The following is a 20,250-nucleotide window of genomic DNA, read 5'->3' on the forward strand; positions in this document are numbered from 1 at the left end:
TCAGGCTAGCCCCAGGTGGTGTCCCATTTTCCCTTTGGGAAATATGGTCATCCTACACTTCCATAATTGACATTAGTTAGTCTGGCCAGGGACCACCTGTTGCCCCACCACTAACCCATGGGGATGCAGGGAAGCATTGCTCCCCCAAACTGCAAGCCTTGGGCAGGTACAGAATTCTCCCCCGCCATTCGGTCCAATTAGCCTGACTGGAGCTGATCCCCCAAATATAGAAGTCAAATTAAGCCTGTGCACTAACCCTAGCCCAGGACTACCTGCTGGCCGCATCCCTAGTCCTAGCCCAGGATCACGTGCCAGTCCAACCCTAGCTCCAACCCAGGGCCACAAATCAACTCAAACGTTATAGTGGTGAAGGACTGGGAATAACCTTTGCACGTAGAGAGATGGTCCCTCCAGTTTTTGTATGGAAAGAGCATTGCCAGGGTGGGGAGGTATGGAAGCTTACTTTGCCACTGTGCATGCAAAATATGTTCTATGGGTGCAGCTTAATCACCAGGGCTGTCAAGCCCGCACCTTTCATGGCTATTAAAAATCATCATCATCATAATTGAGGGAACATTTGGTTGTTCTCTTGTAACAGTGGAAAAGAATCAGAGAATTACTTTCTTCTAACACTGAACAAGGAACTTTATTAGAATAAGGAAAACAGCATTATTCACGCACATTGTTTTTCAATGTAGGTATGTAGTTAGAAAAAGTTTCCTCCCTTTTACACCATGCTCTGCTATCTGAAAAGATCCTTTTAGGAGCAACAATCTCTTTAGCACATTCCGGCTTCTTATTATTTTGATTTTGTGTATATGTGTGCACTTCGAATTTTGTACCTGTCATAGTTTGACTGGCCCTTTCTGGGGAGATGGGGCCACCACCTGTGCCATAATTAATTATTTGAGGGGATGGTCAGATGATAGTTTAGTGGACACCTGGGCCTCATAAAAGGGCTGGGAGAGCTAATCTGAGGTGTGGAAAGGCTGGCTGGCTGTGGAAGGTCCTGAGCCAGGATTGGCAGGAAATTGGCATTTTAGAGGAGTCAGAAAGTAGGGAGCAGAGGAAAGACTGAAAGGCAGCCCAGAAAGGGGCTGGGAACAGGGCCCTGAGGTGGGCTGAAGGAAAACCCACAAAATGACTTGTTTGGGGACTTTTAGTTGGACTTTTGTTACCCTGAAAAGGGTTAAGTTTGTTTATGACTTGGCTGAAGAGCTAAACCACATCTCTAGCACTGACCTTTTTCATGGAGACACAAGGAGACCCACCTTGGGGAAGGAACCTGAAGGAAGGAGATCCATCAGTGCCATGCTTTAGCAGAAGACAGCACTATGAGAATGCCTTGCCCCAAATGCCAGTACCTCAGAGTGCATTGTGCACTGTATTCAGCATTGGCTAGGGCCCAGCTGAAAGACTGCAAAAACTGCTGGAACCCCAACCAAGATGTATGAGGCTGTTCATAGGGAGGAAATTAGAAGTACAAGGTGTCCAAGTACTTGTTGAAAAACGGATAGAAGGGAGCAGTGACCATGCTGGAAATGAGGATAGGTGGCGGGGTTCCTTCTTGGAATCGGGAAAATAGATTTGGATTCAGTTTGGAGGGGGAGGGAGAAGATTGGACTATGAGGTGTTTTTCATACCAATTTGCACATCTGTACTTAGGATCAGCTAGTTTGTGTGTCCCATTAGAAGCTTAAAAATTTTCTGATTTTGACATCCACATGTTTTTAGCTGTGAATAAGATGCTTTACTTCTTGCTTTGGATGACTAGTATGCACTTTCCCCTCAGGATGGCATATGTATCCCTCTGTAGATTGGGTCCTATCCACGTCTCCTGGAGACCATAGAGTCTGTGGGTATCTGCTCAGTTTTGCAATGTGCTGTTGACCTGTTGGACCTTGTTGGAAACAATGTTTGAAGCTGGCCTATCTTAAAAACAAGGCATTATCTTAGGCATTTTAGCAACTGCAAGGCCTAGTGAGAATTCCAGCCACAAGTCTCCTCAGAGTAGCACTGAATGTGCTTGGCTCTGTCTGGGAGGAGTTTCTCTTGAAGTTATAACAAACCAATAAGGTGACCCTCCCTCTGGCTTCTCAAATGAGTAGATGAGGAAGCTGATCATGTAAATATGTGGGGGGTGGGGTGGAGTGTGATCTGAGAGAGTGTTTGCAATTGAGCCTCTAGCTTCAAAAATGGGACTGCTTGTTCTTTAACTTTCAACTTTCCCATTCCTTTGAGTGCTGACATCTGGAAACCTGTCTGATAACCATGGTTACAACTCCCAGTCAACACACTTGTGCATCAGCTACCCCCACCAGCTTTTGTATCAACGTTAGAATAAAATATTTTGGAAAACAAACATGAATTCAAAGTTAGACTAGAAGCTTCAGCCTCTGTGACCCTGCATCTCAGCCATTGTGGAGCGCTTCTTCAAGCGCTTGAATTAGGTTATATGCAGTAAGGGCTCAGCAAGCATTTACCTTTTTGCTTTGTTCCCACTCTTGGTATAAACTAGATGACTCTGACTCTGATCACTCATCCAGGTGATCGGATGTGAGGTGGTAGTTGATAAACTGTGAGACATCAGTAGAATTAAGTTAAACTGCTGGAGACAAAGGAGCTCTGAACCCCCTTCCTGGTTGGCAGATCAGAGAAGGATTTAACAGCTAGAGCAGAAATCGCTTCATTGAAAGAGATATAGTACAGTTACATTGATGCTCAGAGTAGAAAGCTAAAAGTGTCTCTTCTTAAACATCCAGTGGGCCTTAATGACTCACCTTTTCACATCCCAGAGCATTTCATTTGCAAAGGAAAAGATCAGTTACATAAAGAGTTTTTGCACATGCATACTCCCCCTATGACATTCCTGTCATTTCAGACTCTGACTCAAAACAGGTTGATTTTGAGTTTTCCTCACAGCCCAGGGAGGTGACTTATTCAACCACCCTTATTTGCTTTTTGCATTCCTTCCTCAAGCAGCATATGAGACACCTGAAATATATTCAGGAGCTGAATATATTCTGAATTTCACTAGGAGCTGTCTTTAGTCAACCAGTGTAAAGAGCCACTCTTAGGGCTTGTCTACACGGTGAATTAATCTGCACTCGTGGAGCGTAAATTAGGAATATTGGTACTTTGCATTTCTATAACACCCTTGCAGCCAAAAATCTAAAGCACTTTATAAATAGCAAAGAATTATGTCTATACCTAGCTGAGTAAACTGAGAGACAGAAAGGCTAACACCAATTCTTTTTAAATTAAATGCAGTATTGCCAACCACAAACCATTCAAAAATCATGCATCAGGCTTCTAAAAATCAAGAGATTGGCTTAAAAATCATGAGATTTTTAAAAACAATAAATGTTGGGTTCTTTTATTTGCATTCTGGCTTTTGAGCCATTAGATTCATATTTTCAAGCTTTTTCCTTGCGAGCCCAAGGGCTAGAAACTTTATTTTTTGGTAAACTAAGCTGAGATTTGTTTCATAATCACATGAAAACCACCAAAATGTCATGAGTCTCAGAGAAAATCACAAGAGTTGGCAATAATGTGGGTGTACATTTATGCACCTCAAGAAGTGGCCTGATTTTCACAGGTGCTAAGCAACCACAGCATTGTTTGGCTTAAATGACTTATCCTAGATTACACTTGAAGAATGTGGCAGACTCAGGAATAGAATCCTGACTCCCAGTCCCATTCCTGTTTTAACCACAAGCCTATGATTCCTCCTTATAACTACTCCAAAGCCATTTAACAGGCCATTGGTGTTGCCTGAAATACACCATCCTGTTAGCAGGTCACAATGCTGCCTAAGTATCATAGAATTTCAGAGTTGGCAGGGACCTCAGGAGGTCATCTAATCCTATCCCCTGCTTAAAGCAGGACCACTCCCCAGACATATTTTTGCCCCAGATCCCTAAATAGCCCCCTCAAGGATTGAGCTCACAAGCCTCAGTTTAGCAGGCCAATGCTCAAACCACTAAGCTATCCCCCTTGCTGAGGGTTTCTCCCCCTTTGGTACACAAGAAGTTGAGAGTGGCTTTCTAGACAGAGAAAATCTAGGATGTGGGCTGATAAATCTTCAGAGAGGAACCCTAGAAGCAGCCGAGCCAGAGGAGGAAAACTGAGCTGAATTTTACTATTCCCTTGTTAATTACTGTGTTAATAAAACCAAATCCTTGGAAAGGGGCTGAGATTATAGCCTCTGCATAGGGTGTGTCTCTGCTACACGAGAGCAGATTCGGAAAGACAACAGCTCAGAAGCCATATCATGCCACTGATTTTTTTAAAGCCAAAATCCACTTTGATTTGTACTTTAAAATCAATGCCACAATCACCTAAAGACAGGACAGAAGCCTGCACTTCATGAACATAGTTCTTGAGGTACCTGAATAGATCAGCTTCATGATGTTCCACTGCAATGTCAGTATCACTTAAATAAAACAACAGTACAAAGCTGTCTATTAAAAGAAAAGGTTTGTTCATTTTGGCACCTACCTTCATTATAAATACACACTAAGTTGAAATAACAACTTCAGTGGGAAAAATGAAAACAGCTTTGTTTCCAAAAACAGATCTGAAGCATTTGCATTTAATCACAGTTACAAAATATTCCTGTTGCTTTTAATAGTAATTCAGTGACAGGAGGATACTCTCCACCAATGGGAATCATTCCTACCAGTTTGACAGTGCCCAATAATTGGCGTCTCTGTTCTTTGAATTATTAGACGGCTCTGTAGATAATCATATGCCAAACCCCATTGTCTCACTCCTAAATTTAAAACATCTACTGCTTATCCTGTAGCTCTGCCACTTCCTTTATAAGACAGAGAAGTTGCTTACTTTTATTTCATTTGATACATTTCACATGTACAGTAACATTCTTGTAGAGACCATCGTACTGGGCTATGCAATACATTTTCCCCTTTTGTTGTGTGTTATATAGGAGCTTTATATTTTGGGCTTTCCTTTGGCTCATCCCCATTATTTCGTATTGCTGGACTTAATATCTTACTATGTAGGAATTTTTTAAAACCCTGAATTTAAGGCTTTTCCGTTGCATTTCCTGGCTTAGCATTTAAATCTTATAATAGCCTTGTGCTAGTGATGCTACAGGTTGTGATCTAGCAAAGTATTTAAGCACATTATTAAGTTCAATGAAACTAAAATTAAACACATGCATGAATGTTTTTCTGGCTCTAGATATACTTGTGGTTGAAGGCATCTTTAATAAGGTCTTTGGGGCAGGGACTTTTTGTTCTGTGTTTGTTCAGCACCTGACACAATTGGATCCTGGTCCTTGACTGGGGCTCCTGTGTGTTACTGCAATAAAAATAATACATATTAATAATAACTTATTAGCCCCTATTTTGGGACATTTATTACTATAAAAGTATCTCTTCTCTATTGAATATAACACCACCACCACTGCAATTAATAGGCCCGGAGACTGAGCTATGGGCCAGTTCCAAAGCCCATTGAAGTCAAAGGGAGTCTTCCCATTGACTTCAATGGTCTTTGTATGAGGTCTGGAGTTGGTCCTTCCAAGTCAGAGTTGAGGAACATTGGCAGGACAATATGAGGAGTAAGATTACATAGTCACTGGCTGTGCTATAACTTTTCTTTAGAGGCCCAGTCCTGCCTCAGCCTAGTTAATGGAAATTTTTAAAGTAATGAAATCCTAGCACTGGTATAGGCCTGTTATATAGACAGATGGTAACATTGTTAATAATGATGCAGAAAATGCAGAAGTGTTCACTAAATATTTCTGTTCTATGTTTGGCAAGAAGCAGGATGATCTACTCACATCATATGAGGATGATGAAATACTGTCTAGGCGTAGATGTTAGATAACGTCTAGTAAGGATAAACATTTTAAAATCAGCAGCCCTGGATAACTTTTTACCCAAGAATCCTAAAACAGTTTGCTCAGGACATCTCTGGCCTACTAATGTTCATTTTTAATAAGTCTTGGAGTACTAGGGGAATGCCAGAAGATGGAAAGAGTGCTAATGTTATGCCAGTATTCAAAAAGGTCAAGTGAAATGACTCGGGTAACTACCAGTTAGCCTCACATTAGTGCTGGGCAAAATAATGGAAAAGCGGATCAGGGAGTCAATTAATAAAGAATTAAAGGATAGGGATATAATTAATGCCGGTCAACATGGCTTTATGGAAAATAGGCCATGTCAAACAAACCTCATTTCGTTCTTTGTTGAGATTACAAGTTTAGTTGATAAAAGTAACTACACAGACGTACTATACTTAGACTTTTGCAAGGCATTAGACTTAGTCCTGGACAACATTCAGATTAAAATATTAACATTACGCAATATCGATAGAGCACGTGTCAAATGAACTAAGAACTGGCTAACTGACAGATCTCAAAAAGTAGTTGTCAAGGGAGTATCATTATCAAATGAGGGAGTTTCTAGCGGGGTTCTTTGGGGATTGGAAGCAGGCCCAATGCTATTCAACATTTTCATCAATGATCTGGGAGTAAATATAAAATCACTGCTGATAAAATGTGCAGATGACACAAACATTGGTGGAGTGAGTGGTAAATAATGATGAGGACAGGAAACGTGGGCTCACTCAAACATAATGCTCGTTAATACACCCAAATGCAATGGTATACATCTCAGAACAAGGAAAGCAGGTCATACCTACAGAATAGGGGACTGTGTCCTGGACAGTATTGATTTTGAAAAGGATTTAGGAGTCATAGTGGACAAGCAACTCAACATGCACAACCAGAGTGACCTTGTGGCGACAGGGGATTCTTCAACATACAAACAAAGGAGTAGAGCTGGCTGACACTTGTGATTTTCAGTTCATAAGAAATTCTGGGTTTTCAGAATTAAAACATCAGCTGCTGTGGAGTAGGAAGTCTACCAACTTCTATGCCTGGCAGAGTCCTTGCCACCAAGCTGTCGATCCTGGAACACTGGCAGTGGAAACATGCCAGTGTTTTGACAAAAGTTTTGTCGACTCTGTAATAGATTCAGTGAAACATTTTGTTTCAGTGAATCAGAAGTTTCTGATGAACCTTCATTGTATTGGAGGAATTCCAACCAGCTCTAGTACTGAGTTGAAGTAAAGAGGTAATTTTTACCTCGGGGTATGGCATTGGTGAGATCAATACTGCAATACTGTGTCCCATTCTGGTGTCCACATTTTAAAAGGGCTGTTGAAAAATTGTAGCAGGTTCAGAAAAGAGCCACAGAAATGATTAGAGGTGCAGAAAAAATGCCTTACAGTGAGAGACTTCAAGAGCACAATCTGTTTGGTTTATCAGAAAGAAAACTGAGGGATGAGTTGATTAAAGTACATAGGTACCTTTTGTGCCAGGCACTAAAGAGCTCTTTAGTAAAACATTACACTGCCTTGGAGTTCAGGACCCCATGGTTCTGGAACAGCCTGCCAGGTAGACTACCCCAGAACTGGGGCACAATTCCCTTTCACAGAAATTTAAAAAAATTGGGTTTTCATTCTGAAGCAGAATGAAACCAAATTTTGAAATATCAAAATCCTCCATGAAATGAAATTACCTTTCTCCACATATCTCTAATTAAAACACATATTGTTTGAATGGGCCCAGCTTACATTATAAAGGGCAAGTGTCTTTGATATGTTTGCAAAAAAAACATAAGTTAAAAAAATCAAAGTTCTGAGGGTAGAGTGTTTCACTATTACCCATGCAGTTAAGTTCAAACATACAGCAATTTATATCTCTCTAGAGCTTCCCAACACGAAATAAACACAATTATGCTTCTTTAGGTCATTAGACAATCAAACGGTGGCATATAGTTTAGCTGAAAGCCAGGCCCCATATTGCTTCACTTTGACAGATTTAGAAATCCTGGTACCTGGGTGAGGTTACCACCGTAACATCCAGCTATCAGAGTTTTAGCAGAAAGTCTTGCTCAAATAATGCAAAAACCTTCTGTTCTTCATAAGAAGGATCATCTGTTTGTAAAAATCTAGCTAATTGCTCATTATCTTATTGAAAAACAGCACGCTACAGAGAAATCGCCAGCACTCTCAATAGTTGTATGAAACTTGTGTGCCTGTTTCATCTTCCTGAAACCATCAGTGATAAGACAGTAGGTGCAAGAAGACCAGGGCCAAGTAGAATGGGAAGAACAAGCCAAAAGCAGTGCTCTATAACTACAATAAGTACTAGTAAGGACCATAAGTACTAGATCACAGCTATGCTGCAGGGGCTAAATGCTGGAGTCCTATGACAATACAGGAGCAGTACTGTACACCATTGACACACACAAAGTCGTATCAGATGTCCGAAATCTGTTGGTCATTTATTAGAGGTACTGTGACATTGTGAATGGATAAATTAGCTGACCATTGTCATTTTTGCTGCTCTTCGCTGCCTATATTTTCCCTCCATTTTAATCTGTCAAAAGCTTTTATCTCTCACCCTACGGATATACCAAGAATCCATAACCGATGTTTTTGAGGGTACTTATTAAAAGTTGTTTCAAACTGTCAGTAAATGTAGTTCACCAGGTCTCCTTTGAACAAATTAACAGATGAATTGGTAAAGAGATCGAGCAGGTTAAAGGGTGATTCACCCTTACAAATATTTGTTGTTTTTCCCTATCCCATTATATTCATCTGGGTGCTTTTTGACTATATCTGCAATTACTTGCTCTACTATTTTCCTTCATACCATAGCAAGGCAGTCCTGCAAGTTGTGCCACAGAGGTTCCCACGCATTAGGACTGCTTTCATAGAACACATGCAGGACTGAGGCCTAAAAGTCACTGATCTTCCCTAGAACCAGACTTAGCACTATGTATTTGTTCTCTGTCATTTGGCTTGGCTACATTTGAGAGTTGCAGCGCTTTGAGTTACAGCGCTGGTCGTACAGCTGTGTAGGGAAAGTGCTGGTGTGTGGCCACACTCACAGCTACCTGCGCTGCAGTGTGGCCACATTTGCAGCATTTGCAGCGCTGTTGGGAGTGATGCATTATGGGCAGCTATCCCAGCGTTCAAGTGGCAGCAACGTGCTTTTCAAAAGAGGGGGGTGGGGTGTAGTGTGACAGGGAGCGGGGGAGAGAGAGAGAGAGAGTTTTGGAGCCGACACTGTGTATCAGCTCCCTGCCTTGCAAAATCAGAAAATTTTCCCGACCCCTTACGCTTAACTGCAAACAGCCTGCAGACCAGATAAGCAGCTGTTCCAACGGACTCCCTTTCTCCGCCCCGCCCCCACTGTTTCTCTCGTCAAGCAAACACTCATCCCCCTGCCTGCCTCATTCACAGGGTTTATCTCATTTGATTGTTCACTGAGTTACAGATTGATCACAGCAAACAGGAGCTTGTGTTTGTTTTTTAGATAAGCAGCTCCCGGAGCCCTGGAGCCCCGCATTCACAACAAAACAAAGAGAGGCTGCATAACAAAACAAAGAGAGTAATTAGTTAAAAGCATTCTGGGATATCACCTAATACCCTGGAGGCCAATAACAGCACTGGTGTGTGGCCACACCTGACGAGCAGCACTGCATCACCAGCGCTGCACTAGTTATACCCCAAGCAGACCAGGTGTTCAGCCAGCGCTGCAGCCAGGGAGATGCAGCGCTGGATGTGCCTTGCAGGTGTGGACAGTTACAAAGTTGCAGTGCTGGAAAGCCTCCACCAGCGCTGCAACTCTCAAGTGTAGCCAAGCCCATTGTCTTTAAAAGATAGGCTTGAATGTCGGCCATCCTCCAGGACAGTAGCTTTTTTCAGTGACAGAGTGCATGTCTTTTTCAGTATCTCAGCTACTTTGTTCTTTAGCTCCTTGAGAACTCTTGGATAAATGCCATCCAGTGGTGCTGATTTATTGCTGTTTAATTTCTCGAGATGTTCCATCAACACTTTGTTCAGTACCTCTGTCTCAACAGGGCCAAACCCTCCAGTCCGTACTCTGTCTACTCAGACAATAATCCCATTGTGCCAGATCCTCAGCTGCTGTAAACTGGCATAACCCCACTGAAACAAATGAAACTAGCTAGGGATGTGGTGCGTTGACATCCCAGTGGGAGTGGAGACTGTAGGATTAGCCTTATAAAGGTTAATTCTCAAGTAAATACAACCCCACTGTCCTCTGTGATGAAAACCGATACAAAGCTTCCAAACAATTTTCTTATCCTCTCAGTTTTCCCTCTTCATGGCCTGCTGGCCTAGCAGACCCAGTGACTCTCCAACAGGTTTCCCCAGGCATTGTGTTGGAGGTACTTTGGGTTGTTTTTCTCCACAGTTATTGTCTTTATTATTTGTTAAAAAATGATGCCCTTGGGTGGGGCCAAGATGAAAATAAAAGACACTTTCTGTCCTATAGGGCTTAAAAGACAGATATTGATAAAACTAGAGGATGGTGTCTGCAGTTCAACAATGATCACTGAAGCAAGTTAAGGGATAACATCTTTAACTAACAACAAGAAATAGCTCATAGAGTAAGCACAGTACTGATGCTGTTGTAATCTATCCTGTCTGTATTCTCTGTCTCAGTCTCCCAAGCCAGTTCCTGTCTTTGCGGCCTTCTCCTCCTCTAGGTTTTTCTGAAAAAATTCCCATCACTGCTAACACCAGTGGGAGCACTAGTGTAGAGAAGATGCCAGCAGACTCTGGGTTTTCTCTACTGTGTGATGTAGTCCTGTGGGGAAGGTAATTCTAACAGCTTTAGTTTGATTGCACAACAGCACGGCAATATGGGAATCAGAGTAGAGAAAAGGGCAGTAATCAAGGGAGGAGGGGAACATGACGTGGACATCTATTTTGTCTGTTGGAACAGATAGGAAGGGTTGGGGATTCAAATGTTGCAGTGGAAGCAGGAAGTGGATGCCCACCCCTTTGTGCAGAGCCCGGTGGAGGCTGTAGTCACAAGTTTTTGAGGATGAATCTGTAGATGTGCTAATTGGGAAACATACAGTTGTTGTGTGCCTCTCTGATAACATCTGTCTTAACTACGTGGCATGGTGCAGTGTGTAATCAATCCAAACCGTATTTTGGAGAGGCAGAGCAAACTAAAACGAGTCTCAAACTCTGTTCCTCTTATTTACTCCATAGGAAGCTGAAAATAATTGCAGCAACATTTCCTAAATTCACTCTGCACTGCAAGGCTACGTTTACTACATAAAGCCATCTAGTGGACAAAGCATACTTTGTTCCTTAATGTCCCTGCACTCCTTGACTCATGTGGGTCTTGCCAAATTTCTAACAGTTATATTAGTCACCTAGGAGATTTAATGCATGCCATATCATGACCCAAACATAAGATATATGTTTATGGCCATTTGGCTGTTTCCCCACAGTTACAGAAATAGATGAAGATGGGTTGTTCTGATCCCTATTATGTTTTAACAGAACAAATAAAGGTGTTATCAAATGTCCTTCCATGCAAGTGGAAAGATCTCAGTGCTACGAGAGAGTAAAATTGGTCTAACAATAGCAGCATTTTAAGAAATGATTTTGGTAACTGTGAAGAACAGAGGACATCACAGCAGTGAGTGACCATATTTACCACCAGAAAAATTCCCTGCAATTAAATGGACTAATTATGGTCCTAATTCAACAAAGCATTTAAGCATGTGCTTAATTTAAGAATGTGAGTAATCCCATTGATAGCAAGTCAGACAGACTACTTATATGTTTAAGTGTCTAAGTACACAGATGAATGCATCCACTTTACCCTTTAAAATGTCTCTTAGAAACATCTTCTTCCACAGAGATGACCTTAGAACTTCCCAGAATCCGGTATGGGGATACAGGATGATCAGGAAGGCAGCCAGCAAGCAATTTATGTAGGACAAAAATGCAGGCTGTTAAGACATGATGATGTAGCTGCATGTTACGCGGGCCTAAGACAGGCTGTGCCCACTCCTTTCACACACGCACAATGATTTCTCTTCCTTGTAGAGAGTAACTAAACTATTTTCCATGTCATTCTGTTTCTACATATAGAGCTGTGGACAACTGTGTGTGTTCCACTGAGCAAACTGCTCTCACCTTTCCCTTCCAAAACTACCATGTAACCCTCTGGTGAGTTTGTTACAAGTCCCCCACTGTACTGCCAACCCACAGAGGGTGTGAGTTTATATAGAGGAGAGAGAGCTAAAAGCTCTGGAAATTTCCTGTTCAATTCCCACCATGTTAATCAAGATGGCAGCCCTCCCATCCACACAGTAGGCTTTTGATGTGTCTTTCAATTAGAAAATGATAGATTTATGACAAGTTGTTTCTCAAAGTATTGATGAACAAGCCTTATTTCATAGCCTTTGCACAGGCAAAACTCCAGTTAAGTTCATGGGAGTTTTTCCTACTCAAGGACTGTAGGATCAACCTCTCCTCCTCCCACCCACACACGCGCTAACTTATTTGGTGATCCCATTTAGTAAACCGTAGTTTGAGGAACATTGCACTGTAAAACTTCAAAGGGACCAATAGGAGAGCTAGTGAAATGGGTGTGTATATTGTGTATTTGCCTGTGTGTAGAAGTAAGGCCCAAATGTCAGTGGGGAAGTCTAGCTCAATTTTTTTTTGTTGCACTTTTAGGGGTGAAGCCACAAGATTAGGCAATGGCATTAATTTAATGGCAGTTGGTGAGACTAGATTACAATGTGACATAATGCATAGCATGGGTTTCTTTTTTACTTGTAAGCTGCAAAAACACCCTTACCATTACTGTTTAGCACAAATTTGTGTGTTATAAAATGTCATTTTCTAAACCTATTCCTTATTCTACCTTTTAGGGGTAACATTTTCAAAAGTGCTACTCAGTATGTCTACACAGAGCTAGCTTTAATCTAGCTAGCAGGAATGCCAATAGCAGGGAAGCAGCAGCACCGATTTCGGTGCAGGCTAGCCACCCAAGTAAGTGCCCAGAGACCTGGTTGGGCTTGTGCAGCCCGTGCTGAAGTTTGTGCTGCTGTAGCTTCACTGTATGGGTACCCAAGCTACCTATAGTAAAGCTAGCTTGGGTACGACTACAGCTGGTGCAATCACACCTCTGATTTAAGTGTAGATAGACCCTGAGTGACTTAAGAGCCTAAGCCCCATTTTCAAAAATGACTTAAGCACCTAGGAGCCTACGTTTCACTGAGGGCATGTCTACTTTGCACCTTTCTTATGGTGAGGTGTAGCGTACATACAGTGCAAGCTCCCTAGCACGGGTATAAAGAGTAGTGTAGCTGGTGAGGTACTGCTGAGGCAAGCAGAGTAAAGACACTCCTGGACCCTGTGGGTATGTACCTGGTTGTGTACCCTACACAGCTACCCCATCTATGGTGCTACTTTGAGCAGTGTAGTGTCCCACTGTCTTCCCGCTGCTGGAATCTCTTCCCGTCACAGGGAAAGGCCCTGGCGGTGGTGACGGTTCTCTGGCAGGGGGAGGCAGTGGGGAAAAGCTCCAGCAGTTCCCCGCTGCCCGTTCCTTTCACTGCTGCATGTAGTTACCCACTGCAGTGTGGCCACAACCTGCTTCTCACTGCGACATGTATCTACATGTCCCCAACACGCCACCACTAGTGTGTGCAACACAGGCATAGCCTAAAAGTCAATGTGACTTAGACTCCCAGGAGCAAGTCACTTTTGAAAATGGGACTTGGGCAGCTTACAACGGTACTAATGGCACCATGGCACCCAGCCAGACTCAGAAGGAGCCCTGGCGCCCATACCATGGCCCCGCCCACCCGCTCCCCCTGTGCTCCAGCCTGGGGCCTCGCCTGCCGCTTACTCCTCTCCCCCCCTCACCTCGCCCCCCACTTGCTCCTTTCTGCCTGCTGCATGCTCCTCTCCACCTGCTTGCTGCCTTGTCCCCCGGTTGCTCCTCTGTGCCCTCTGCTCCACATTTGCTGCTCACTCCTCTCTGCCCTCTCCCCACCCACCCGCCAGCCGCTTGCTTGTTCCTCTCTGCCCTCTCTCCCCCATGCAAGCAGCAGGCAGAGCCTCAGGGGGAAGAGGCCAAGTGGGGATGGGGCCTCCGGGTGGAGTGGAGGGGCAGGGCCTCAGGGTGGAACAGGAGGGCAGTGCCTCAGGGTGGAACAGGGGACAGGGCCAGGACCCACAAAAGGTTAATCTGGCCCTGGACTTAGGTGCCTATGTCACTTAGGCACTTTTGAAAATGTTGCCCCTTTTATGACAGAGTGCAGGGAGTGAACAGGTGAGCCTGCTCTCGGATCACTTAGATGCCAATTAGTTCCCCAGAGAAAGTTGATGGAGATAATTAGATAATCAGGCTGGCAAGCTGGGCGGGATAAAGATTTAATTAGCCCATCAGCCCAAAGCTGATAAAGAGGCACAGGAAGGAAGTGTCAAGGGGGGGAGAGAGGGATGAATAGACCTAGCTGAGCCCAGTCACACAGAGGCCTCAGGGAAGGGAGATCTCTGCTCCCTTCAGGTCCTGATGAGAGGGCCAAAACCACAGAGGATATTGTAAATGGCGTTGGTGGAGAGAACTCAGAATAAATGGCACTGTGAATGCACAACCAGTGGCGTCTGTGCAGTGTCTGCAGGGCAAGAAGACAGGAGCAGAGGCGCGTACTGCTACATGTTAGCCCCAAAGCTTTCAAACATAATGGAAAAAAGGAGGGAGTGTTATATAGTGCTTAGTACAGGGGACAGGATATCACCCTCAGTGCAGACCAGGACTGTCATGTTGAAAATGAGGTTACTCAGGAACTAACAAAATTTTAAACTCCTGAGTCCTTGTCTACACTGAGTGCTAAGTCACGTTGTCTTCTGTATTAGTTAACACATACTATAACATGACACTTCTTGCAGAGTAGACAAAGCCCAGAGAGCTCAAGAAGTGCGTAAGACCAGTCGGTGCCCACAACTGGACTAGCCTCCACAAACAGAGCAAAGGGAACTACAATGCTGCACCAACCAGCTGAGTTGGCACCACTCGGCAAAATGTACTTTACATCCTTCCCAGAAGTGCAGCAGCAGCTGCTGTGGCGTGTGTTTCCCCAGCCTTTCTGCCTCCAAGAGCACCTATTAAAGCAGGGTATCCCCAGACTGTCCCCCCAGTCAGTGGCGCTGGGCCTTAAAGGGTAAGTCTATACTATAATGTAAGCCTAGGATTCAAACTCAGGCTCAAGCCTAACCCCCTTCCTTCTACACACAAATCGCGCTAACCCAGGGCTCCGATCCAGGGTCCCAAGACCTCACAGGGGTAAAGGGTCAGAGCCTGAGTCAAGCCAGGACCCAGGGTTCAAGCTCTATTGCTTTGCAGTGTAAACCCAGCCCTACTGGGCTGGTGCTCTGGGAGTCCACCAAAAGTATCCCACAGGCCAATTTTCTTTGTCCTCTATGGACACTCAAGTTTTCCCACACTGCACCATAAACAAATTGCTAGAACAGCAATTTGGGAGGGCGCTAGGAGGTCTGGGGTAGGGTGGTTGGACTCCAGCCCACAGAATGCAGTGCAGACATTGACGCCCCAGGGTTTAACAATTTCTAACCTGTGGTTACAAGGGAATGTAGATGCTCAAGACCTAGGTTAACAAACCTAGGCTCTGCTAACTCAAGCTCTGTTAACCTCGGGCTTACATTGCAGTGTAGACACTACGATGCTGATCAAGCTCTTCCAAGACAGGAGTTGAAGATTTTCTTAGATATGAGGAAATTGTTGGTGCTCAGCACTATTGAAAATCAGGCCACTTATTTAGCTGTCTAATATGGATTTAGGCTAATTTGAGGAAGGGATTAGGGACTTCATATTGGCCTAATTATCCTACTGAAGCCAAGGAGAGTTTTTGATTGACTTCAGTGAGAATGGAGTTACACTCAATGTGCTGCCAACTCTGGTGATTTTCTCACAATATTTGACGTTTTACTGAAAGCCCCAGTTCCTGGAGTCATTTGATTATATGGTAATCTCAGTTTTCATTTAAAAAAAATAGGTTTCTATTTCTCGTTGTTACAAGTAGTTTTCAAGGGAAAACTTGAAAAATGTAACTCAAGTGTACCTCAAAATCTCAAAGGGCCAAGAAAAAGGAACCCAATGGAAGCTAACTTAAATTATCATGATTATTAGGCTAGTTTCAAGAAGCTGGGGGCCCTAACTGATGACTTTTGAATGCTGTGGTCAGAAATATCACACGCACAAAGTTTATAGAGTGATTTGGGATCTTTAGATGCTAGGCTCTAGAGAGGTACAAAGCATTATTAGTTTTAGTGGCTTGCTACAGAGTCATCTAGCATTTAGAAAACGAAAAGATAGAGGAGATTCTTCTTGTTCCTTTTGTAGCTTCACTATTTGATGAACACAATGGAAGAGGGGTCATTGAAGGAAAAAGGATCAGAAGACTGAGGATCACTTTTTCATTCAACTGAAATATAAAATACTCTTGTTGGAGTGATATTTCTTCTCACAAATAGTACATAGAACAAACTGCTAAACGGAATCAGCAATCCAAATTTGCTCCTATTTTCAGCTTAACTGCTCATTTTAAATTGTTGCTTTAATAAGCAGATGGATTTTTCATAATACTTAAAAGGAGTTAAAGCATGAAGACACTTAAAGATATGAGATGTCAGGTCTTTAACTAATGGGATTATACAGTAGGGACTCTTTAAAAACGGCTTGGCCCAGTGATCCAGCCCCCATAAAGACCTTATTATAGGTCAGCAATTTATTTTGTGAGCAATAGCCCCCTTTGAATAACACACACAATAAAAAATTTAGATTTGTGCAAAGAGCATAATTTTATTGAAGGGTTCTAATATATATGCATAAGCTTCCCTGAGCCAGCTGTGTACAGTTTCCATGTGTCTTTTTGCAGTTTCTTTTTTAAAACACTAGCTCTTAATTGTGTTTTAATTTTAAGTTTGCCTGTTTTCCAAAAGAACATTTTCATCTGCTCAGCAATCCCATGAATATTATGCTACAGGCAGTATTCCCAGGGAGAATGGTGTTAGGAATGTGGCCTCGATTTTTTTACAATAGGAAAAGTCTTTTTTTTCCACCCTCTACTTATTTTAAAACAGGATGGATTTCCCTCAGACTTTCCAAAACGACATTCAACTTTGGGATGAGATCAAGCCTAGAAAGTTTCACCCCAAAGGGGGAATTTTTCAGAACGATAGGAGGATTTGTTTGTTATTTATAATTTATTGTAGCCTTTAGGAGCTCCAGCCCCAGGCCAGTGTACAAACAGAACAAAAAGATGCTCCCTGCCCCAATGGCTTCCAGTGCCCTGTCTACGCTCACAGTGGCAGAGCTGTACCATCGCTGTGCCACTGTAAGAGCGCTTGTGTAACCATGTTATGCTGACGGGAGAGAGTTCTCCCGTCGATATAATAAAACCAGCTCAACGAGCGGTGGTAGCTATGTCGGTGGTAGAGTGTCGAGTGCTGTGCACACGAGCACTTATGTTGGTAAAACGTATGTCACTCAGGGGTGTGTTTTTTTCACACTCCTGAGCGACAAAAGTTTTGCTGACAAAAGTGCTAGTGTAGACATGGCCTAAGACAAGAGACAACAGATGGATACTGACAGACTGACAAGGAAACAATGAGACAATATTGGTCAGTATGACAAGCAGTGGGCTCAGTGGACCCGCTGCCTAACCATTGTCAAGTTTTCCATAGGCATGTGAAAACATGGGTTTTTACAGAAAGCATGTTACATCCTTAACTATAGCTTTCATTGCTAAAATCAGAATGCCTTATGGGAAATACAAAGAATCACTTAAGAGATGTGAATACACCCCTCAATAGTCTAAGGTCAGATCTTGCCTACAAATATGCATCTATTGCTAAGGTGCCTATCTCCACGGTAAATCTAGGGCAGTGGTCCCCAACCTTTTTCATCTGGCGGGTGCCGGACGACGAGGCGCCGAGGACTGTGGCCGGCAGACAAGCATCCACTGAAATGCCGCCAAGAAGCGGCAACGTCAAGAGGCATCTCCGCCAAAATGCCGCCGAAAATCAGCGGCATTTCTGTGGTGACACCTCTTGACGTTGCCGTTTTTCGGTGGCATTTTGGTGGATGCTTGTCCGCCGGCCAGTACGTGGGCGCAGATAGATGCCCTGGCGGGTTCCCGTGGGCACTGCGTTGGGGACCACTGATCTAGGGCCTGTCCATAGCCATTAAATAAATGGGAGTCTTTGCAATGAGTTCAAAAGACCTTAGGTCAGGCGCTAAGTGCCTTAGGCTACGTCTGCGCTTAAAATGCTACAGTGGCACAGCTGTAGCACTTCAGTGTAAACACGTTTCAGCGACTGGAGGGGTTCTCCCATCACCGTAGTAAATCCACCTCCCTGAGAGGTGGTAGGTGGGTTGGTGGAAGAATTTTTTCATTGACTGAGCACTGTCTATACCAAGGGTTAGGTTGGCTTAAATACGGCTCTCTCTTTTCACGCTCCTCAGAGACATAGCTATGCCAGTGTAACTTTTGGTGTTGACCAGCCCTTAGTATCTATGGTGAATTGCTCATTGGAATCAATGGGCGTTTTGCAGGAGTAATGGAGGCCTTCAGGACTGCGCTTCGAGGGCCTGTCGCAATGACTTTAAAGAATCAGGCACATATACCTTTTAAAAAAATCCATTTGGGGGTTTCCCTGTTCTTGAATGAATCAGCTCTGGTGGCTTGTTGATGCTGTTTGCTGCCTATTTCTGACCAGTGTGTGGGTGAGTAAAAATTCTGTATTTTGAGTATTAACATTTTATAATAGCACATGCAGAATGATAGACTAGAAGGAGCTGAGTTTGCTGCTGCCATTGGCAGTGTGTTGCCAGTGTCTTAAATGGAAGCAGGATCAAGCCTTAAAAAAATATGCTGACCAACAGCTGGACTGCATGCTCTACAAAACTAATTCCCATTTTGCTGGACTTCGTGTTTTTATTAGTTCACACAGCATCTTTATAGATTTGAGTATAATACAATAATTATAAATACAAGGCCTTGTCCTGCAATCCCTTCCTCGTGCGAGTAGCCTTTACTCATGTAAGCAGCATTACTGAAGCTGCTCAGCTGCGTAAAGGTTTGCAGGCTCGAGCTCACATAGTCCAACAAATAAGATAATTCCTATACATGTATCACAATATACCTAGTGACATCTTCTGATTTACATTATAAATCTATGTACTGTGCACCTCACAGTCACTGGATTTTATGCCTTCAGCACCAGTGTGAGGTATGGGATAGTATTGCCACCATTTTACAGATGGAGAAATGAGGCACAGAGAGTTACGTGACTTACCCAAGGTCACACAGGACATCTGTGGCTGAGATTGGAATTGAACCCAAATCTGACAAGTCCCAGTCCAGTGCTCTGTCTACTGATACTTCCTACCATAAGGGCTGCCAAACTGTAAATAGATAAAGGAAATGGGGCCTGATGCAAAACTCATTCAAGTCTTCAGTGAAATGTAGATCAAGCCCATAGGACCGGATCCTGCAAAGACTTATGCATGTGCATAACTCTACATATGTGACTAGTCTCACTAAAGTCAAATGAATTAAAATTACACACCAGCTTAAGTCTTTGCAGGCTTGGGCCATGCTGACCAGAGAAAGGAAAGCAAGAAGTTGCCATGACATTATAGACATTAAACTGTTATTTCAGAAACTAATATCATGACAAATTTATTTACATGTACAACACAAAATATAAATGAATGGGAATGTTTATCCATCTGCTTCATGTATTAAGGTCAATACTGGATCCTATATGCCCTCAAAGATATGACTTTTCTGTTTCAAAATAACTGAATCCTGCATAGGGTGAAAATTGCCCCAGCACCAAAGGCCAGAACAAAGCCTGGGCACCAATGAAATCCTCAAAGTCAGACTTAAGCAGCATGAAAAAGTGTTGCAGAGGCCTCGTGCTGATTCTGCACAGGGGTGAATTTTATCCCTAGTGCATAATAATAATGTTTATGTTTAAAGAATCCTCCATATGTAATCAAATACTACTTAAAATGCTCGTTTAAAAAAGGCAACAAAATTCCAGAAAATGCAGAAATACAGACTTGCCAATAACCATTTCCCAACATGAAATAAACCAATATCCACTCCAGTGCGGAATCTGCCCTGAGTCAAACACAATGCACCAAAGCATTTAAAAGAGAGATTGTTCATTATGGATCCAGACGAGTGAGGTATGGATAGCTAGAGCCTGCCCTAGGGTGCTGACAAATGGGAGCCAAGAATACAGGACTGGGCCCTAATAATTTAATTTGGAACGAGGCAACAGAATTAGCTAAACAAAGACAAAATCCCTGTGCTGAGCTGAGAAATG

At 43.2% G+C, this 20,250-nt stretch overlaps 1 long non-coding RNA gene across 3 annotated transcripts in view; it reads right to left on the reverse strand.

Annotated features, from left to right (window-relative positions):
* Nucleotides 1-4,686: 4,686 nt before the first annotated feature.
* Nucleotides 4,687-20,250, reverse strand: part of LOC120380473 — a 34,595-nt gene continuing 19,031 nt past the window's right edge. For 2 of the 3 annotated variants that reach the window (XR_005587774.1, XR_005587775.1), the window contains exons 5-7: nucleotides 19,210-19,318; nucleotides 11,693-11,822; nucleotides 4,687-5,325 (exon numbers count right to left, since the gene is read on the reverse strand). This is a non-coding gene — a long non-coding RNA (uncharacterized LOC120380473). The remainder of the gene's footprint in view (nucleotides 5,326-11,692; nucleotides 11,823-19,209; nucleotides 19,319-20,250) is intronic. The other variant, XR_005587778.1, reaches the window with a different exon arrangement.

Source organism: Mauremys reevesii, linkage group 1, assembly GCF_016161935.1.
Source record: "Mauremys reevesii isolate NIE-2019 linkage group 1, ASM1616193v1, whole genome shotgun sequence".
NCBI classification, from domain to species: Eukaryota; Metazoa; Chordata; order Testudines; family Geoemydidae; genus Mauremys; species Mauremys reevesii.